The sequence below is a fragment of the Rattus norvegicus genome, chromosome 17 (assembly GCF_021556685.1).
Source record: "Rattus norvegicus strain SHRSP/BbbUtx chromosome 17, alternate assembly SHRSP_T2T, whole genome shotgun sequence".
Lineage (NCBI taxonomy): Eukaryota > Metazoa > Chordata > Mammalia > Rodentia > Muridae > Rattus > Rattus norvegicus.
This window is the reverse complement of record NC_141550.1, coordinates 84530001-84552483: the sequence shown is the minus strand read 5'-3', so window position 1 is coordinate 84552483 and position 22483 is coordinate 84530001. Positions and strand designations below refer to the sequence as shown.

Here is a 22483-nt window from a genome sequence, read left to right as displayed (position 1 = left end):
CAATAGATTGCACAACCGGATATGCTGTCAGAATTTAACTACTATCCTGAAAGAGTTGGAGAAAAGTGAAAACATACTTCTAACCAATGAAGAAAGACTTTTCTTTTTAAATTCATGAAAGTAGTTTCGTTTTTTTTTTGTTTGTTTTGTTTTTTGTTTTTTTTTTCTCTCTTTTCTTGTCTTCCAAATTCTCCGAGCTCATAAGTACATTTACTACAGCCAAATACTGCTTGGTTAAATTGATTTTATCTAAGATCGAAGAATTATCTTCCAAAGACATTTCTTTCAATCCAGGTGTGGTGGCTTAAAGTCCCCGTACTCAGAGTTTGAAGAAGGCCTGTGAGTTTAAAGCAAGCCTGGGTTACAAAAACCAGACCCTATCTCAATTTCCAGCAACAAGAAAAAGCAACCAGCCAATCAAGAAATCACACACACTTTGCACAAAAGAAGCAAACACTGCTGGGTCCTGAGGTCCTTGGTACAATGCATATGACAAAGGGCTACTATCTGGGAAATATAAACAGGTGGCTTAGTGGGGGAGAGGGCTGGCTACAATGTGAGGGCTTGAATTCAAATCTCTAGCCCCACATGAAAGGCAGTCAGTGACTGCATGCCAGTAATTCCTGCAGAGTTGCTGGGAGAAGTGTAGATAGGCAAATCTCTTTAGCTTTCTCAGCTGCCCCCTTATCTCCCCTGAGAAAACCCAGAGCAAAGAGTAAGGCAGAGAATGACAAAGGCAATTGCCAACCTACAAAGCTATAGGTATGTTTTCTAGAAGTTTCAGTTTTGAATTTAATGACAGGGTCTCACTAAATTGCTCTGGCTAGCTCTTTATTTGCTGTGTAGGTCAGGTTGGCTTTACCTCAGTCTCCCAAAGAGCTAGGATTAGAGATCTGAGTCACTGGACTAGGTGCTTCCCATTTGTAAATGATGGGCAAAAAGAAACCCAAACAACAAACAAACAAACAACAAATCCATATCCAAACCAGAAGGGCATTTTGTGACAAAAAATGAAAATTAGGACGTTTCTACTTAAGTTAACTCAGATTATGAAGACATCTCATTGTGGAGATGTCTTACAGCGGGGTAGAGTAGTGATGGGGTGTCGTGGGACCCACTCATGAAGCCTTCGGTATTTCACAGTGATGCTCGAGAGAAGTTTGTCAGCCCCTGACAACAACTACAGGTGACAGGTCCATTCGGTTCACCCTGGGGACATAGGTTTGTACTGTGCCACTCCATTTATATACAATCCTTAAAAGGAAGAACAGTCCAGTGGCTTCCAGAACTTAGGATGGTGAGGTGGCTTCACAAAGCTTCAGCCTAAGAGGTGCCCTGATGCTGAAGTTGTAGGGTCTCAAGCCTTGGGCTCTACATCCACACAATTCAGTAGTCCGTCTATCTGTGGGCTCGGCGTCTATGGAATCAACTAACCATTTGAAGAACTTGCATCTGTATTGAACCCGTACTTTTTAGATAAAAATTTAACAAAAATGTATAAGTCCCCAATTGTCCCCTATTATTTACGGTAAGTTCCCTAAATAAGCCATCAAACTAAAAAATATTACCAGCATTACAATGTGTTGAGTGTTATTAGCAATCCACAGGTGCTGTACACAATATGCATACTTGATAGGCAGCATGAAGAAAGCTGTTTTACACAAGGGGCTTCAATATCCATGGGTTTTGGAATACAGGAGGCTCTAGGCACCAATCCCTTTGGAGACTGGGATCTGACGCTACATACCCAGAGTCAACATTACAGATTACCAAGCAGGCAGTTGGGCACTATCTTCATGGCTGCAGTGCACCAAAAACTAGAAGTGACTTAAATAGAAAAGCAAGTGAACAAACTGAGATGCACTATTTTGTATTGAAAGCAAATGACTGAGATTCTAGAAGTTAAGTACATGTTAAGGCCTGGGTAACTGTTGCCTGTATAGCCAGACATTTTATTCTGTTACAGGAAACATTCTCATGGACTTGTTACTGGGAACTTATTCTTGGACACAAGACCTCCTTGGGATTGACACCCTACTTGGCAGAAAGAGACATTTATGTACGTGGGTACCTGACATCCTGGTTGGCTTGTTGAGATATGAATGCTAGGCAAGTCAAGTTACCGTGCCACAGTTGAATAACCCAACCAATGAGGACAGGATAAGTGTACTACAAAGACATGTTCCTAAGGAAGTCCCCTACCCATAATTCCAGACTGTTAGAATAAATTGGCAAGGATGTTTGTGGGTTTCAGGCCTAAAAGCTCTGTGGGATTGGGGTCAAAGTCTAGTTCCTGAGTCTAGGCTGTGTCTCTGATCAGTCAGCCCTGGAGTGAATGCTCAATAAACTATCCCTGTCTGACTGATCAAGTGGTTTGTGAGGCCATGCCTGGACCCCAATACACAAAGTCACGGAGTAGCACAACCCTAGCAACCCATGTGTACAACTGTGCCCTCTTCTCTACAGTCAACCCACACTGTATCTTGGAAGCCACTAAGCTCACAAGTTTGAGGTGATCTCTCATTGTATTTTAAACAGCTATTTTTCTGATAATGTTCAATACCTTTCCAGCACCCAAAGGGACTCTAGCCAGCCCAAGCATGTCAAACAAGGCTCTGGCAGGGCCTCGCCCCTCTCTTGCATTCTCTCTGCCTTGCTAAAAAAGCCATGAGATTAGATTCCTAAAGCTGGCCACCAAGGTCCATTCCCTTATTAGGTCACTTCCTCCTCCAGAGGGTGAGAACCAAGGTCCAGCTATCAAAGTATTGAATGAAGTCCAGCAATCCAATGCCTCCTTTGGCTCACCTAATTAACATGTCAAATTAAAATTAAGCGCCTCATCTTAATACAGGGTTTCCCCTTTTACCTTCATAAACTGCCATTTTCCTACGGGCTATGTTTGTCTCCTCTCTATCGGGAGGCAGTACTTTGTGTCTCCTCCAGGACAAATACCCCTTCCCTCCTTCTTGCTACTTCAGATTCTCCCTTATCCTTTATCTCTCATTTTTGTTTTTTAGTCCCTGCCCTTTGTCCTTCAGGGGCCAATAAGTCTCCTTTGTGCTGAGAATGTGGTCTTGAGGTGTCCTGAGTGGAATAACTGTCCCTACAATACTCCTGGGCCTATTTATGTCTTTGTAGTGTCTACTCACATGTTTTGCCTATTTTTCTTAATTGAGCAGGGGTTTTTGTTTTGTTTTGTTTTCTTCTTCTTGCTGCTGTTGTTGTTGTTTTTGGGCTGTGATATACTATCCTTTCTAGCTTATCTTGGATATTAATCTTTTGTTAACTATATGGTTTGTAGTACTTCCCTCCCAGGCTCTTTTCATGCTGTTGACGGTTTTGTTTGCTAATAAGAGATTACTTCACTTGCTGTAGTCTCACTTACTAACGGTTGCTTTCTGTTCCTCTAAGTTTTTGGCCTGAGATTTGAAATAATCATCACCACCACCAGTATCAGGAAACACATTCCTCATGCTTTCTTCTGGCTTTATGGTTTCGGGTTGCACGGTGAGTGCTGGAGTCCATTTTTTTTTTTTTTTTTTTTGGTTCTTTTTTTCGGAGCTGGGGACCGAACCCAGGGCCTTGCGCTTCCTAGGCAAGCGCTCTACTCTGGAGTCCATTTTTAATTGATTTCTCTAAGTGTTGAAAGATGAAGGTGCACATCAAAACATAATGTTGCATACCTTAATTTTTTTTAGTGCTAAGCATCACATTAGAACCTTATACATGCTAAGCACATCTTCTATCACCAACCTATACCCTAACCTTTCTGAAAAGTTTAATTTATTTTAGATTTATCTAAAATTTAGATAAATTTATTTATCATATATGTATGTATGTATGTATGTATGTATGTATGTATGTATTTTGCCTGCACGTATATATGTGTGTACCAAGTGTATCCCTCATGCCCAAGGATCTCCTGGAACTGGAATCAAAGATGATTATAAGTTCTTGGAATTCAACCCTGTAAAAGCAATAAGAGTTCTTTGGAGCCTTCTTTTACAGCCTCTCAATCTTTAAAAAAAAACTATGGTGTAAAGTTTCCAAGTATGCAAAAAATAGTATGTACTTTATGCAGGTGGTAAAAACAAAACAAAAAAAACCCTCACAGTGGTTGCTACAGCACATAAAAATCTTGTGCAATCCCAAGCCAGATCAAATCACAGCAAGGAGACAGAAGATGGGTACTGAATCTCTCCCAAAGCTATGGTACCACTGGCAAGTTTTGGCTGCTGAGAGAGAGAGAGAGAGAGAGAGAGAGAGAGAGAGAGAGAGAGAGAGAGAGAGAGAGAGAGAGGTGGAAAGGTAGAGAGAGTAAGAGACAGAGACGAAGAGAGACAGTGAGAGGGGTAGGGAGTTGGGGGGGGGATCTAAGAATGTGGTCCTTGGGAAATTCGCCAGTAGAAGATCACATATCCAAGAGTATGGGTGCAGCACAAAACTGGTCTTGAAGGTTTATAAAAAAAAAAAGATACTATATAAAAAAAAAAAGATACTAAGTGAGTAGGTGGAGAAAGGGAGAGTGAATTGGGGAAGAATTGGGAAAAAGAGACAGACATCATCAATACATGCTTGTATGGAACTCTCGAATAACTAATAACAACTTGATTTACATATATATGAAGATTAAATATGAAAAGCAATGAATATTAAATTCAGGTGTTGTATAACAGTTTCCTCCCAAGTTGAAAAATTCCATCCTACAGGGGAGCTCTTTAAGCGGGTTGAAAACAATTCAAAATAAATTCAGGAAGTCCCTGAATCTGAGGAGACTCATTAGGAACCTCCCTCTCAGGGTAAGCAATAAAGCTTTTGAGAGTCACTCCTAGATAAGCCAAACTGTAAAGAAGAGGGCTCTGGGACCAGACCAACTGCCCAGAAGAAACCCTAACTAGCTGAACCTGCCTGTCGAAAGTTTAGACCAGAGTCACTTGGAAGGTACACTCTCCAACATGTGAGCTGCTCGCAGGCTGCACAGTGTGTTCCAATTCCCAACTTTTTATGAGCTGTTGCCTATGCAGGGCTGGACCTTAATTAGGCAGCTGTCTTTGAGTCATTTCTGCTCCTGTAAGTAACCTCAATTAAACTCATTGGTTTACCAAGTTGGGCTTTGATGGTGTCCATATTTGGTTTGTGGTGGACTTGCTAGATGGGGTCAGTGGACATGCTGGGTCTCTACAGGAAATGTTTTGTCATCGAACAATAGGATAGCGATTATCTTTCCAGAGGAATGTATTTGGGGGTAGGAAGGGCAAACTTTATATTGTTTCTTCATTAGGCATAGTTATATGATTGAATAATGTATTAGTATGTATAGTTTGTATTCTAAAATATTTGATATAGTAAATGGTAGAAAATTAGGAAACATTATTAAAAGATTCATAGCTAGAACACTAAAATATCTGTGAGAATATGAAACTTCTTTTCCCTTCTTCTCTCCCTCTTTGTTTTAATCCCTTTTCTCTTCTGTCCCCACTGTACTCCCTCTCTGAAGAAGGGTCTTGCTAGGTTTACCAGTATGCCCTGAAACCTTTTACACTTGATCTTAGCCAAAGGCCGAGCAACCATTACCCTGAAACTTTTTTTTTAAAGATTTATTTATTTAATGTATACAAGTACACTGTAGCTGTCTTCATACACACCAGACCTCATTACAGATGGTTGTGAGCCACCATGTGGTTACTGGGAATTGAACTCAGGACCTCTGGAAGAGCAGTTGGAGCTCTTAACCGCTGAGCCATCTCTCCAGCCCTACCCTGAAACTTTTTAAGTAGCCTGCGACTTCTGAAACTTCTGTTTCCACCTCTGCAGTACTGGTACCAGAGTTGAAATCCACTGTTGTGTGTCATTTAACATTTTAGTTAGATAATGTGCATAAATATGATAGTAAAAGGAAACAGAATACAAAATCAATTTTTCCTTTACAGTAAAAACTTCATTTTTAAAACTTTAGTAAAAGCTTGTAAGAAATTATGAATACTAACTCTCATTGTGGTCTGTAGACTTTTCTTTTTATAAATTTAGTACTTTTCAAAACTTTCTACTGTTTTAATCTCAAAAACAATTTATTTTCTTCCTAGTGTTAAGTGTCAAACAGGCAATCAAGAATAACTTTCTAGAGAAATTGTTTATTTTATTCTTGTAGTGATGGGTGGAATATACTCTATATTCATATACTCTAGGTAAGGGCCCCATCACTGAGCTATACTTTAGCCCTAAACCTTTATTTACTATCTAATATTTCTCTGTCTGTTTGTCTATCCACATACATATATATTATATGTTTTATTATTTTATTAAATAGAGGTTCTTTTCTCATACAATATAATCTGAGTATAGTTTCCCCTCTCTCTACTCCTTCCAGTTCCTCTTCATTTCCTCTCCCATCAGGATCTATTCCCTTTTAGTCTCTTATTAGATAAGAACAGGCAGGCTGGAGAGATGGCTCAGCAGTTAAGAGCATTCACTGCCTGCTTTTCTAGAGGTCCTGAGTTCAATTGCCAGCAACCATGTGGCTCATAACCATCTATAATGGGATATGATGCTGTCTTTGGGCATGCAGGTGTACATGCAGATACAGCACTCAGATACATTAAATAAATAAAAATAAATTTATATAAAAAAGAACATCCTTCTAAGATGACAACAAAACATGACAAAACTAAAGTATCAGAAGACAAAAAAAAAAAAAAAACACTATCATTTTGAAGTTGGACAAGACAAGCTGATAGAAAACTAAGAGAGCCCGAAGAGAAGGCATTAAGAGTCAGAGACCTTGGGCTGCAGAGATAGCTCACTCAATCATTAAAGGCTTGGCTCACAACCAAAAATATAAGAATCAGAAACTTGCTCTTTCTTCTCCTCTCTTTTCTTTTTCTCTTCTACCTCTTTTGCCCTACCCCCTTGTCTCCTAAAAAAGAAAGAAAGAAAGAAAGAAAAGAAAAGAAAAGAAAAGAAAAAAGAACCAGAGACCTACTCATCTCACATTCCAGAATCCCATAAAAGTACCAAACTGAAAACTATTATGTGTGTATTCAGAGGACATGGTGCAGACTCATTTAGACCCTGTGCCTCCTGTGTCAGTCTCTAAGTTCATATAGGCTTTGCTCAGTTTTACGACATCCCACCCCACCCCCAACCTGGATAATTTGTGTTTCTGTGGAAGCAGACAGTAAACAATAATCCTATAGAAATGCAAATGACTTTGCCAAACAGGATTGTTTCAGCTGGCAGAATGCAAATGTCTTCAGTTTTATGTGAAAAATAGCCCTCAAAATTATGTCTGTATAGGCCTATAAGGTCTTAGACAAGCATTCATTCTTTTGATGAGTCCAAGTCTAATATTTCTCTAAAAGAAATCTGTCCATTTAGCTTGATCATTCTGCTGGTTCCTTCAAGGGAAAAACAAAACAAAACAAAACAAACAAACAAAGAAAACAACAACAACAACAAAACCCCAACAACCAAGCAGCCATCTAACTAACCAACCAACCAACCAGCCAACCAACCAGCCAGCCATCTAGCCACCTAGACAGCCAGGTAGGCAATTAACTAACCAACCAACCAACCAACCAAGTAGCCATCCAGCCACCTATCCATCCATCCATCCATCCATCCATCCATCCATCCATCCATCCATCCATCCATCTATCCAGTCAGTCAACCAGCCAGCCAGCCAACCAGGTAGGCTACCAACCAACCAACTAACCAACCAACCAACCAACCAACCAGCCAACCAACTAACCAACCAACCAACCAACCAACTAACCAACCAACCAACCAACCAACCAACCAACCAACCAACCAACCAACAGACACCAAAGTGCCTTCATGAACCAAGGATCTTGGCAAATTGCCATAATTACAGTACTCCTGAGGAGGAGGCAGGAGGTTCACAAACTGAAGGCCAGCCTGGGCTGCATACCAATAATTAATTAATACATAAATAATAAAAAACCAAAAGCCCCACATCCTTTGGCATACATTCATTATAAATTTTGTTTTAAATAAAGAAATATCCTAAAATTTTGGAAATACTTTGTACCTGGAGATGAGCCTTAAATCTGAAACCGAATGTCTTTCCCTTGGACACTGACATACATGGTTGCTACTTTTCCAGCTCAGTCTACCTTGATTCATAATGCCACTAAAATACGCAAACAATGGGCAAATGTTAATAACTAGTAATGATTTCATAAGGATGAGAGTGGAAATTCTACACGAAACATGAAATTTCAATGCTTTTGCAAACTTGCAAAAATTCTCTAATACTAAGCAATATTATTTTTTAATGTGTTAGCTGAGGTACTACTCTTCTTGCTCTCAAATGAGATCGAGAGACATTGTGTTGAGCTGGTTGGAAGATCATTGCCAAGGGCCATGCAGGAGGAATAGAATGTGGCCCAATGGTTACCACAGCCACATGGGTGAGCCTCTGGATGGTGCCACATGTCCTGAGGACTTCATGCTGTTATAGCATTGTGCTCTGCTTGTTGCCCTCCCATTCCTCTTAATATAAGAATTCTATGAAAACTCTAAGGGGGTTTCCAGCTCTTCACTGGACAGTATCTCTAGCACTCGTCACAATAGTGATGCTAATCTCTTTCAGGCATTGCTGCCACAGCAGATAAATGATTCAAACACCACCCTAGAGAAGAACTTAAAGGCATAGATAGTCAGCAATGACACCACCCTTAGAAAACAGTTGGGAAAATAAAACCGTTAGTAAAACTAGGTTGAGATGTTTTCACTACTGGCTCTGATATTAAAAAAAAAATCTTAGGGAACAATTTAAAGTTCAGAAAGGCGCACCTTTATTAGTTAAGCTAGGGACATTTTATGGTCAGGGAACAAGAAGAATGGCAACACTGGCTGAGGTGACTCTCACTGAGGTTGGACTTTGGTGATTGGTTTCTTAGACTCATTTTACCCTCAGCTTTGTGAAATGATTTAATAAGAATTGCTGGTAAGTAGCTATTCATTCTGAGGATTTAAGGTAGATATGACTGATTTTTTTAATATAAAAGTTTAGATTTGTGACTTTTTAAAAAGGTTCTTACAAGATCACTTCTAAAGATAAATAATAAAATAATTACTCTCTTGTTATTGCAGTTTGCTCCCTGCCAGCAAGAGCACCTGGCTGAGAAAAGCACCTTGTTTGTTTATACTTTGTTACTCTATAACAAGTTGCTTAGTTACAATGTATGTGGGTTTTGGGGAATAATTTGTTTTCTTTACCCATGCAATGTAACCTTATTTCTTGTAAAAGTATTGGGGAACACATTGTTTTTTCATAATCACTCACTAGAAGAAAACTAAAGTGTGAAACATCCGAATTTTATGCTGCTTGAAAGATTTCACTGGGATATATAAGCTATGAAAGAAAAAAATAAAGGTAGAGGGTTAGAACTTCGTTCCTTCCATCCATCAACTATGTGTATATACGTATATATGTAAAGCTTGTCTGGGTCTGTGTTGGAGTTTGCTCCATCAATTGTGTGCATGTATGTATGTATGCATGCATGTATGTATGTTTGTAAGTATGTATGTATATGCATGAAATGCTTGAAGTCTGCTTGTTGGAGCTTTGCTATAACCATTCTATGTGTGAATGTGTATATATCTGTCTGTAGGTTTATATACACGTATGTGTGTGTATATGTATGTATGCATGTATGTATATATGTATGTATATGAAGTTATTGTATTCTACCTTTTGCTTTCATCTACTCTGTGTGTGTGTGTGTGTGTGTGTGTGTGTGTGTGTGTGCGTGTGTGTGAATTTTCTCTTTCCTTCTCAAGGAGTTAAAAGAGTTTGTAGTTGGACTGGAGAGATCACTCAGCCGTTAAGAGCACTGACTGCTTTTCTAGAGGTCCTGAGTTCAAATCCCAGCAACCACATGGTGGCTTACAGACATCTTTAATGAGATCTGATGCCCTCTTCTGGTGTGTCAGAAGAGAGCGACAGTGAACTCACATGCATAAAATAAAAAAAGAGTTCGTAGTTTTTCTGCTGGCAGGGAGTGCCAGCACTGGTAAATTAACCATTGTTCCCTCAGAGAAAAATCTGCTGAGTAACTTCTCTAATCTCTGTCTGCCACTGGCAGCAGCTCTTCTAGGTACCTGGATCCAACCCAGTCAGTGGCTCTAAGCACTGACCCCCAACAGCTGCCAGCCTCAGTTTACCCACCACATGGATGCCAAAGCCAGTTATTGGCAGATCATAAACAAAAGCACTAAAGATGGTGCATGATCACAGAGAAATAAAAGCAGGAGAGGAGAAAGGGAGGGGCCTTTTAAGGGAACTGCACATAAGCAAGTGAAGGGGACTAGGTAAGAGATGGTTTGCATGCCTAAAGCCAGCAGGAATAGGAAATTCAAGATAATTTGGTCCCTTTCCAGTGTCAGAAAGAGAGAGAGGAAAAAAACCAACAAAACCATCAACAACAAAACCCCTTCAAGTCAGAAAAATAAATCCCTACCAAATAGTAATCACTTCTGGAAAAATGTCAATTTAGATATCCATAATTTAGGGGAATACAGAAAATATACAGATACACGAGAGAATAAATACACCAAAATTAGGAATAAGTCCGGTTTTCTGGTTATAATTTATTTTCATTGTTGACTATTAGAAAATAAGACAACAAAAATATCAAGTTACAGCAGCAGCAACAAAAGACTCACCACCGCCTTCCCCCTGGGCTCCTAATCTACAGAAATGGGGTCAGACTCCAAAGGATGATTGCCAGATTACACAAAAACATCTAGCACACATCTGCCATATCAGAGTTTCCAAATAAATGTCAGTCTCCTTTGTAGAGCAGAGTGATTCTCCACTGGGGGTGAGCTTGCTCCCCAGGAGACATTGAGCAATGGTCTAGAACCATTGTTGATTGCTACAGCAGGGAAGGGTGGGTAGTTTACTGGCATTCAGCTTCGAGAGGCTAAGGAAGCGGCTGCCATCCACAACACACAGTGATCCATGGCTGTATGCCCACAGTGGGAACACCGTGGCCGAAAGAAAGGTTCCCTCTACATCAGTGCTGCTAGTGAGAGATGCTCTCGGTCAAAACCGAAGATAACAGCTCTTGGAATTCAGATCATTTCTAGATCTACTGCAGGTTGTCTCAGACTCCAGCTCCAACCCATCCATGTTAAATCCTAAGGATGATGGAGCCGGCACTGTAAGAACTCCTGGAGGGCTGTCCTTATAATTCAAGATGCGAGCTTTCTTATCTGAGAAGAGAAGGCACTCTTCGATACCACCAGGGTAGTTGGTCCTGTTACTGCTTGTGTAAACTGAGACAAAGGAGGGACTTCAGGTCATTCTGATTGTCCCTACCCAGTCGACTTGGCCATTTGTTGTTTTAAACTCTAAAACAGCAGCAGACCTCTGTGGACAGGGCTTTGGTAGCCAGAGTACAAATACATGATGTTGCCAGGAGACAGGGAAAAATGCAGGATTTTGGAGGCCACATATTTCAAGTGGCCTGTTCAGACTTCAAAGTCCAGACTGATGATCCAAGCAGCCAAGGATTGTGGAAAGCTTCCTTTGCTCACACCCCACTTGGGGGTTTCTGCTTCAGTAGTTGTCTTTGATTACAAAGACCTTGAGATGCGGATGACTATGGGTAATTATGGTGTGCGTGAGCCAGGCCTTGAATCGGGACTGCAAAACAGAACGCTAGCGTGTGTGCACATGCTAAGGCGCACATGTGGTTTTAGTAAATGACAGCCAAACACATTATTTTCTCAAGAGATAAAAATATGAACCAGTTTGACATGCCAAGTTAAAAGAGAAAAAATGGAAATAAATATACACACACTTCAATTTTCTTTCCACTGAACAATCTCGGCTGTCACTAAATAGTAAATTTTTACACCCATTTAACATTTGCTGGGCTCTTTATCAGTGTTGAATGGCTTAGGTCGTACCCCCAAAAACTTCATCTGGAGATGGCATGTTAAACGCATGTGTATCATAGTCAACCAACTGAAAGAATTGAAATTATCTCTCTATCTCATAGCCTGTTATTGGATGAACCATGCTTAAAGTGAATACTGCAAAGAATGGAAAAGTAATTCTATCTGTAAAATAAGAGCTCCCACACAAGCAATTCTACGAAAAACAAAGAGTCAAGATTCTTTGACTGCATTATTCCTTCATGAATCTGTTCTGATCTTCAGTTTGGCTCTGAAAGGCAAATTCATTCTCAGAATTCCGGATGCCCAGAACCCACATTTAGCATGTAAAGATTTCCTTTCATGCCACTGAAATTAATTAAACATCTTTCTTGAGTTAACTATAAAACCAGTGATGTCTTTGCGTAGTAAGTGAGATAGACCTATGGGATTCCAGACTTTACTACTTACCTGTCTTCTCTAATACAGTTGCCAGTGCAGCAGAAGGCATGGGCTGTGGCTAGAGAAGCCACACTCGTGCTGGGTTTTACTCACTGGTTTTGAGATATCCTCTCTTGTCCTTTTCCCTGATCTTTTTTTTTTCTTTGCTCCAAACCTTTTGCTTATTTTATTTATTTGTTTAATGTATATGAGAGATCAACATGGAGCTGGTATATGTATGATGTATGCATGTAGGTGTGTGGGTGCATATGCCCATGTGTACTGGGGCCAGAGGAAGATTCCTGCCTGATTCCCTAAAGGTAGCATTGCTCCCTGAATCTGGAGCTAGTGTACAGGCTATCAAGCCCCAGTAAGGTCCTCATCTCTGTACCTTAACCCCAACCCACTGGAGTTACACAAACATGTAGCCATACCTTGTCTTTCATAGGAAGTCCAGGGATTTGGGGGTTGGGGATTTGGCTCAGTGGTAGAGCGCTTGCCTAGCAACCGCAAGGCCCTGGGTTTGGTCCCCAGCTCCGGAAAAAAAAAAAAAAAGAAGGAAGAAATGTCAACAGGAAGTCCAGGGATTTGAACCCAGGTCTATGTGGCAGTGCAATAAGCAGGCTGGAGACATTTCCCTAGCCTCACAATCCCTAATTTTCTTTTCCCAGCTTTTCTCCATCTTCCACTCTGAGAAATGTTTAGAGTCCACAAACAAGTATCTTGGAGTTGTGGGTTTGAGGGGCTGGGGATACAGTTCAGGGGAGTTCATTCTTAGCATGCTTGAGGCCTGGGTTCTAGCCCCAGCACTTTGAAAAACAACCAATCAACTAACAGTCCCCCTCCTCCCCCCAGAACTACAGTCTAGACTATTACAATCCACACTCCACACTACGTTCTCAAAGGAGCCTTAAACATGGTGACCAAAGTAAAATTATTCTTTACCACATTATTTTATCCTTCATAACATCTACTTGGAGGTATATTTTTAATATCTATGTGAAACAGATTAAATATATTTCATATACTAGATACAGTTAATGTTTACAAATGTTTATACGTCACACATGTATAAATCTTTACCTTCCTTAATTAAAATAAAGAAATTGAAGCTTGCCCACCAGGCTTATTTCAGCTTCAACACTACCGGTGTGAATGGAATTATTTTTCTGAAATATTCCATTAAAGGAAAAGGTACAGTGGGTTTAAATTTGCAGATCTGAGTTAGGCCTGACTTGGCTGCCCCAAACCAGCTAAGCTGTTTGATCTCCCTGAGCCCTAGAGTTTTCTAGCATAATGAGGAGATGTTCCATTGGGAATTGGGAAAGGTGGGGAAAGAGACATTTAAAAGGAGTTGATGATAAATTAGTTACAAGCAGGAAAAGAATCAGTGTCCTCATCTCAGTCACAGTCCACAATTATAATCTCCAGGATAACTTAGCTAATGTGGGAAGGAAATGGACAGAGTAAGGGAACGTGCTTGGCTAGCTGCGCTTTCTTGAGGTATTTGTTCCTACTGACACTTGGCGATGGAGTGAGTTGTGGAGAGCGCACTCAATGACTGCATTGACACTCAAGTGTGGCGTATGCTTTGAATGGAGCTGATGTATTGCTAGCCTGTGCAGCCTGTCAAATATGTTCCACCAAATAGCATACGTGATTTTTATTATGGGGTCCTTGGACTGTATTTGTAGAACTTCTAAAATTTAAAATACGAGTCCGTAAGCTTGATGCAGTAGAGTTCGATAAGCATAAAAATTTTGTGAGAAAATACTGCATGTGTGATAAAGGTGCTTTTATTATTTTTGCAAGATTTATTTATACTTTATGTATGCTATATGCGTGTGGACTGCATGCATGCCTGGTGCAGGCACAGTCCCAGTAACTCTGTAGAGATCTCCTGGAATTGGGTCTACAGATGGTTGTGAGCCACCATGTGGGTCTTGGAAATTGAATTTGGGTCCTCTTAACCACTGAGCCATCTCTCCAGCCCCCACAGACACTAGTTTTAAAGGGACATACACCATCATTAAACATAAAACCATGAACTTAGAGTAAGAGAGAAGTTCCTATCCTGTAATTTCATTTTACTCATTTCTCCAATGACACAGTGAATCAAGTCCCTCTTTCTAGATATAAACAGTATAAACCACAAAAAATGGGATGCTGTGCTCCTGGAGTGACCGCAAGTGGCATATTTTGGAAGTTTCTTCTCCTCCTTTTTTTTAATCTTAAGAGATGATTTAGGAATCAACTCTGGAAAAACCATCTATTCATAATCAAAATTAGGAAAAAAAGTACAGGCGTGTACTATTCCTTCCTTTTTTTAAGAATGTAAATTTGAGATAATTGCTTTTATCCCTTATAGAATTTTTGAAACCTACACAAGCAGCAGAACCTTTATTCAAGTTTTAAAGATCTAGTTCATAACAGCTTACCAAGTGATCTGGGGATCATTCTGCTTGGGTGTTTATCATCTTTCTGTGAAGGATATTTATGCATCCACATCAAAATGCATATGAGCATGTGTGTGTACGTGTGTGTGTGGTGTGTGTGTGTGTGTGTGTGTGTGTGTGTGTGTGCATTCAGACATGTAAGCATGAAGGTCTCTCTCTCTCACAAACTCTAGAACTGTAGATGTGTACCACTGTGCTCTGTTTACATGGTGGCTAGGGATCTGAACTCAGGTCCTCATGCTTATGTGGGAAGCATTTTCCCGAATAAGCCATCTTTCCAGTTTCAACACTGTATTTCCACATATCCAAGAATGAACACATTTCCTCCCTACCATGGCCGAGTAGAGCAAAGATTATAGGGTAATTAAGAATAAAAAGAAAATCCTTACATCGATAGCCTATATTTTTGCTGGGCATGGTGGTTACACACCTTTTAGCCCAGCATTTGGAAGGCAGAGGCAGATAGATCTCTGAGTTCTAGGCCAGCCTGATCTATGCAGAGAGAGTTTCTGGACAGCCAAGACAGTGTGGAGAAACCCTGTCTCAAAAAGCAGAACAAATCAAAAAAAAAAAAAAAAAAAAAACAAAAGAGAACAAATCCAAAAACAAAACAGAACACTGACAGCCTGTATTCGAATACAAATGAACCCTGAAAAAAATGCACAATAGACCCATGTACATCCGTCCCTCTTTCCCTTTCACTGTGTATAATCCCTGATCTGTGCTTCTCAGGGTGGCAACATGGGCTCTTGCTCAGAGGTCCCAAGCTTCGTGTTGTGCATTAAATCCATGCAGTAATGCATGACTCCCTGCAAGTCTATACATACTATGCAGTGTAACTTGAGGATGAGCTTGTTCAAGTGCAACTGCAGTGGATTGGAGAGTTGTGACGTGTGTGTGTATGTGTGTGTGTGTGTGTGTGTGTGTGTGTGTGTGTGTGAGAGAGAGAGAGAGAGAGAGAGAGAGAGAGAGAGAGAGAGAGAGAGAGAGAGAGAGAGAGAAACTTAAGTAGCTAAGACAAGCCAAAAGTACTTTGGTAAACATCTTACTCCAAACCATCCATTCTCTGCCGTGCTGTAAAGTGCACCCTTGGGCAACCTAAAGTTATAGCAAAGCCTAAATTCCAACCCCTGAGACACTGCCTTAATTGCTTTGGGATGCGGCTTGGGTGTGTGGAGTTTTAAAAGCTCCCCAGGTGATCCTAATGTGCAGTCAAGGTGGAGAATGATTGCCTTAGGGCAAGGAAACCATCCTTTTTCCTCTGAAGGTTTATCCTTGTACAGACCTTGGTTTCTTACGTTTCTTGAAGGCGCACCATGAAATCCAACTGTTGCTAAATAATGCCACCTGCTGATCTAAAAGACCCTGCCTCCACGTATTTTGGTCACTGCAGAAGGATGTTGAGTGTCTGATAATGACCCTGAAGTAGCTCACTCTTTGGTGTTCAGTTCAAACTCTATCAGATTTAAACACCTGGCATTTCTGATTTGCTCTCAACCTTTGTCCTGTCCTCACCAATATCTTTTACCTTGCAGGAACAGCCTTGCTGGGTCTCATCTCAGTCCTAGATGCAGAGGCTCTAGGAGGTCTATCGTGAGGGGATATGGAGGTTCTGTTCTACACCTCTGCCCTTAGGGGGCCTCGTGCACAAATATGGTAGTTAACAGTACCACTGCAGCAATTTATTCATTCCAGATGTGCTTCTTCCCACAAAACAGCATCGAGGTACATCTGATATTCTTGGAAGCTGAAGAAATGGCTCACGAGACAATTTATGCTGCTTTTATTATAAAAATGTAATGGATATACTTAGGAGAAAAACATGCCCTTTATATAACAGTCACGCTCGTTGTGGTCTCTCTACTTGGCCCCTAAAGTCCACAGGTGCTTTGGAATAATATCAAGGCATTATCTCCAACAGAATGAACGAATCAGGAATGTTCTGGGAAGTTTGTCTTTAATATTATGGAACTTGGACTTGCTAGTTTTTCAAAAAGGATGGACTTTGCAAGCCCTTCAAAAAAAAATCATTACTTTCTCCTCAGTTGGCATGAAAAAATTTTTTTTCTTGGTTCAAGGACTTTTATGTTCCTGATAAGTGTGATGGTAGCTGAGAGTGGACCACCATTTGAATGGGATGTGCTTCTGAGGCAGGCACTGGAATCCAACTAACGTGCCCAGAGGACAGAGAAGTTTTAACACAAGGGGAGCTGTGTCTTGCCCTCCATTTGCTCCTGGTTCCTGGACAAAGTAGGAGCCCTTTGCTTCCCTTGTACAAATTACCAAAGCACAGTTAGATCTACACCAAGTTTCCCTGCTGTGAACAAAAAATGTGGAGTCACCTTGAGACACAGTTTTGATTTCAGAGCAATATTTGCCTCATGAAAAGACCAATAATTCATTTTGGGTTTCCCCATGTACTTCCAAATCATGCTTATGACAACCAGGCTTTATTTATTTCTAAATTACTCATTGACTCTGTATATTTCCTTTTTTTGTACTGCCTTTTTCTTTTCCTTTCTAAATTAGTATACTGACTCTGATTGCCTTTGGTTGGCATTTGCTCTTTGTGAGAGAGTCCCACTCAAGACAGTTCTGAACTCACTACATAACAGAAGATGACTTTGGACTCTTGAAACTCCTGCCTCTACTTCCCACATGGTGGGCTTATAGGTGTGCACCCCCAAGCCTGTGTTTTGACTCTGATTAACTATAGTAGTTCTTGTTTTCTGACCATTCAGCTTGAGCACTGGAGACAAAGCAGTCAGACGAGGAGATCCACTTTGGCATCAAGAAAGACGAGGGATCCATCTTTACTACATAGCCAAGTGATCTACGGTGGGCTGCCTGTTCATTTGCTCTCTAGGTTCTGATGAAGGAATGGAAACAGTGGACTCTATGAGATTTATGGGGACAAAGACAACAAGGCCTCTTGTGCTCACAATGCCTAGGGCTTTACAATGGTGAATGTGAAGCATTAATCTAAATGTAGGGCTCCTCCCAGCACAAAGCTGACCCTCCGATGCTAACAGCATATCTTCCACAGAGGACCTGTGAGGCGTAAACAGGTAACCCATATCAAAGGCTAATCACAGCATCCTTCGATAAACAATAATGTTTAAAAGCACTATGACTTATGCTGCATTCTGCTCACTTGCAGGTAACCCTCTTTTCAGAGGTTGCCTCTGACCCTTTCAAGGAGGCTTTCCCTTCATTATTCACTGCCTATTTCTCTACTGCTTATGAGATGCAAATATTTGTCTAAAACGTATTTCAGTTGCCTGTCACGCAGACCTCCCCATGAGCTGGTGCTGTGTCCATTCATGCCTGAACTGTAACACACTGACGATGTCCTATCAATAATTGATGGATGAATGCATGATTTATTGATTCTTGGCAAGTTGGATTACTCGAATTTCATTTACTCCCCTGGCTGTTGGTCTCATTCATGTGATCAGACAAATAAATGTCCAGTGCTTTCCTTTCCTCATGATGTGCTATTTGTTACAACAGGCTACTAAGGGCATGCAATGTGGGGTTTTCAACAAGTGTGTTTTCAGATTCAGGTGAATGAACTTATATTGTCTCATCTGAATATGTCAAATGAACTGTAGTCAATTGAAACTCCATAAAAGTGTGAAAGAAACTTGCTATTTAGTATTTTCTTTCTTCCTTCTTTTCTTTCTTTCCTTTTCTTTCTTTCCTTCCTTCCTTCCTTCCTTCCTTCCTTCCTTCCTTCCTTCCTTCCTTCGTTCCCTTTCTTCTTTCTTACTCGAAAAATAGACATCAGGTGCTGAGGACATGGTTCACTGAGTAATAGCACACAGTGTTTTTACAGTGCACTTCCCAGGGTCCATGTCAGGAGGCTCACAATGGCCCATATAGCTCCATAGATTGATTCTACAGATCTGAAGTCTTCAGCTGCCAAATTCACCTGCAGGTATATGCACAGATGCACATACACAGACATTGAAAATTAACTTATTAAAATGAAAAGGAAATGTTTTAGCTTTTTAAGACTTTCCTTTGCCTTTCAGCTTAATTATTGAATGTGATATTTTTAGATCATAAAGTTTTTCTTGTATTAGAACTCATCTCTTCATCAGCTAGTCTAAAAAATTTCACACATATATATATATGCATTATGATGTCCCTAATCTCTCATATATTCTCATGATGAGCATATAATCTACACTTACAGTGAATGTTAGTTGTACTTTGACTCTGTTGGCTTCTGAACGAGAAAAAGCACAAATGTTCACAGACAGTAGAGTTCACAAATTGAGATGTACATGGAGCAAATCAAATTATACAAAGATCAGGGACCAATCTTAGGTACATAACTTAATGAGAAACACACACACACACACACACACACACACACACAGACACACACACAGATACGCAAATTACAAAGTGGATAAATAACTACATTGCTTTGAACACACAGAGAAATAAGTGAAAAGAGACAAGAAGAACAACTGTCACTATGAGGTCAAGGTGGCATGAAGTGGAAACCTAAGGATTCTTTGGAAAGCCGGCTGGATGGTGTTTGGTGGTGCAAGCATGAAGGAACGTTTAGTAAAAGTGGACACAGGTGAAAGACCAAGGCAGACTTGTGAAGGAACGTTTCACTGAAGCAGACACAGGACCAAGAATGTTCTGCTAAAACAAGCATGTGAAAGAAAATGTGATGAAGGTTTCTTTGGTAACAACAGGTATGTATTGGTCTGCCTTGCATTGAGTAGTTGATCTGCATTTGCTGGGACTCCATAGAGAGAAGGGCACTAAAGAGAAAAAACTTCTGGTGGAGAGCTGCAGTTTCTTGCCGATTCTATGGACTCACGGTGATTGGCAGAGTGATGTCAGCTGAGACAGTTGCACCGATGCAAGACCCGTGGAGGACTCGTGACATTTGGAGGGAATAGAAATAGGACTTGATAGACAGTGACTGAGGCTGGGTTTGACTTGCTTATGGAGCTCGCTGTGCAATGCTTGTGGAGCTTGAGTCTTTGGTGATCTTTGCTTCCCTGAGAGAGGCACAACCAAGAACAACTTCTGAGGAGGCTGAGGCCTGCCTGTCTTTGGTAGGTAGTGCCCTCAATGCTGCTTCATGTTTTTTCTCCTGACTCTACAAAACTGGACTGCTGGTGTATCTGTGAAGTGTTTGAGAGTAAATCGAGATGTTGCTGCTAACTTGTAAACTGAATTTCCAGACAACACAAAGAAACTTTCTAACCCCCCAACCATCCCCCAATCCCAATGTATCCTTTCTTTTCCACTATCTCTGGTGGGAGATAGGCTACAAGGGAGGTTAAAGCATTTAAGAACCATTATTAAAAGTACAATTTGAAAAATTTAAAGTTACAGTGGTGGCGGTCTACTTATGTTATGGCTGTTAAAAATCTTTAAAATTTTCTTTATGCTTTTAGCCAAACTGTTAAAAGTTTTAAATTAATAAATTTATTACTAATGTGCATAGAGAAACACGAATAGTTGATTTGTTCTCATTTTTATAGTTTTGCTACTGAGTTACACACACACAGACACACACAGACACACACACACACCACTAAACAGTAATTTCTTGATAGATCGAGAGTTCTGACTTTTTCTACAATTCTGGGTCAAATATCTTAATGTACGACTTGAAATTTAGGAACTTCTTTAATAAAAATAGATCAAACACTTCAATATACAGACATAGGCAAAGTTTTTTTTTTGAAAAGTACTCCAACAATACAGAAATAACACCAAGAACTGACAAGTAACACTGTGTAAAACTAAAACAGCTTTTAAACAGAAAAAGAAATAGTCACTAGATTTAAAAAACAATCTATCCAGTGGTGAAAAATCTTTGTAATTAGATACCAAAGGGTGTTAACAGTTGCAGGATATTTGATCACATTATGAATCCAAGATTGTGTTGTTTACTGGGAAAACCTGTTTCTACTTGTGGTGTGGCTCAACCTTAGCACACACATTTAATCCCTCTAGCTGGAATACGGACACACCCTTGGTACACACCTTTAATCTCAAACATTGAAGGTAAAGTTAGTTTGTAGAAGGAAAGCACCCATGTTTGAAGGTGGTGTCTAATTGAGTGGCAGACACAGTGATGAATCAGACAAAGATTTGACAGAAGAGGATAGGAGCACTCTCATGAGAACTGAAAGGAAAGAGAGGTGACTTAAGAGAGAGCAATACAGAGGAGAGGGGAAAGTTTTGCTGGGACAGTGATATGGGCACAGGTTGCAGAGAACAAGGCAGACACAGGTAAAGACAGAACAAGACAGAGAATGAGAAGGAGCCAGGCAATTAGAACAGATTGCCAGAGTTAGTTTGAGGCCAAGCAGAGCAAAAAGTCAGAGAATTGAATTAATCATTGTGGAAAGGAGTTTGAGCCCAACTAGTTGCATTGACTAGCCAGTCAGAGGTAAGAAAGAGCTAGAAAGGATGAGCTAACTCAGTTAGCATATCTCAGACTCTGAATACATTCTAAGCCTAAATTAGATTGTATAGGAGCTAGAAGCTTCCAGAACTAGGCCTGGGTTTGCAGAAGGCAGCATTGAGTCTCCTAGATGACAATTCCTTCAGGTCAATAAAAGTTATGTTACAGTTAATATCAGAATACATAAAGAATTCAGCAAGTTCAACATCAAAAGAACAAATCATACAATTGACAAATGGGCAAAAAGAGCAGACAGCTATTAAAGAAGTACAAATATTCAATAGATGGGGAAATGTCCACCATCATTAGATATCAGAAAATGCAAAACAAAATTTCATTGATATTCTATCTCACTCTAGTCTGATTGCCTAGTATTAAAAACAAACCAATTCTAGTGAGAATACAGGGGGAAGGGACTTGACCATCCTTTCAGTTGGAATGTAAATCAGTTCAGCCACTATGGAAATTTCAAAAAAAAATCAAGATAGAACTACCATATAATCCATTCACATTATGTCTGGCTATAGACCCAAGGGATGCGAAGTCAGCATGCCACAGGGATACTTGCATAGCGTTTATTATGGCACTGTTCAGGAAAGAGTTAGCCTAGGTGCACCTCAGTGAGGAATATGGGGTGCTCAGAGTTAATGGGGCATTTGGGTCAACCAAAATGAAGAATGAAACGATATAATTATATGAAAATAGACGGAAATGGAGACATGAAGCACAGTAAGCCAAACCAGAAACTCAAACTCTGTATGTGGAACTTCTCCACGGACTCCAGATCCAAACAAAACAGACACGTAAGGTATGAGGACTATTGGGGAAGGTAAAGGTGGAGCATGAGTGGAAGGGCATGTAAAAGGAGTAACTTGACTGATGAATATGATCAAGTTCATTATATGCATATACAAACTTAGGACTTTATGTAATATGTGCTAATACTTTCCACACTCTGCATGTTTTCTGTTTTTGTGATTATTTTCACTGCTGTGTACAGGGTCCTTCATGGGACATGACCTCATTTGTTGATTTTTGCTTTTGTTATCTAAAAATCCTGATTGGCATCCTATCTTGGAGTAGTTCTAGTTTGTTTCCTCCTAGGAGATTAATCACGTCAAATCATACATTTAGGTCTTTGATACAGTTTAGAAAGCTTTTATATTGTAAGAATCAGGAACCTACTGCATATATTTTCCTGCATATGTATCCAGTTCCCCATTATTTG

At 40.2% G+C, this 22483-nt stretch overlaps 1 protein-coding gene across 10 annotated transcripts in view; it reads right to left on the bottom strand.

Annotated features, from left to right (window-relative positions):
* Cacnb2 (calcium voltage-gated channel auxiliary subunit beta 2) overlaps positions 1-22483 on the bottom strand; it is a 346804-nt gene that overhangs the window by 144093 nt on the left and 180228 nt on the right.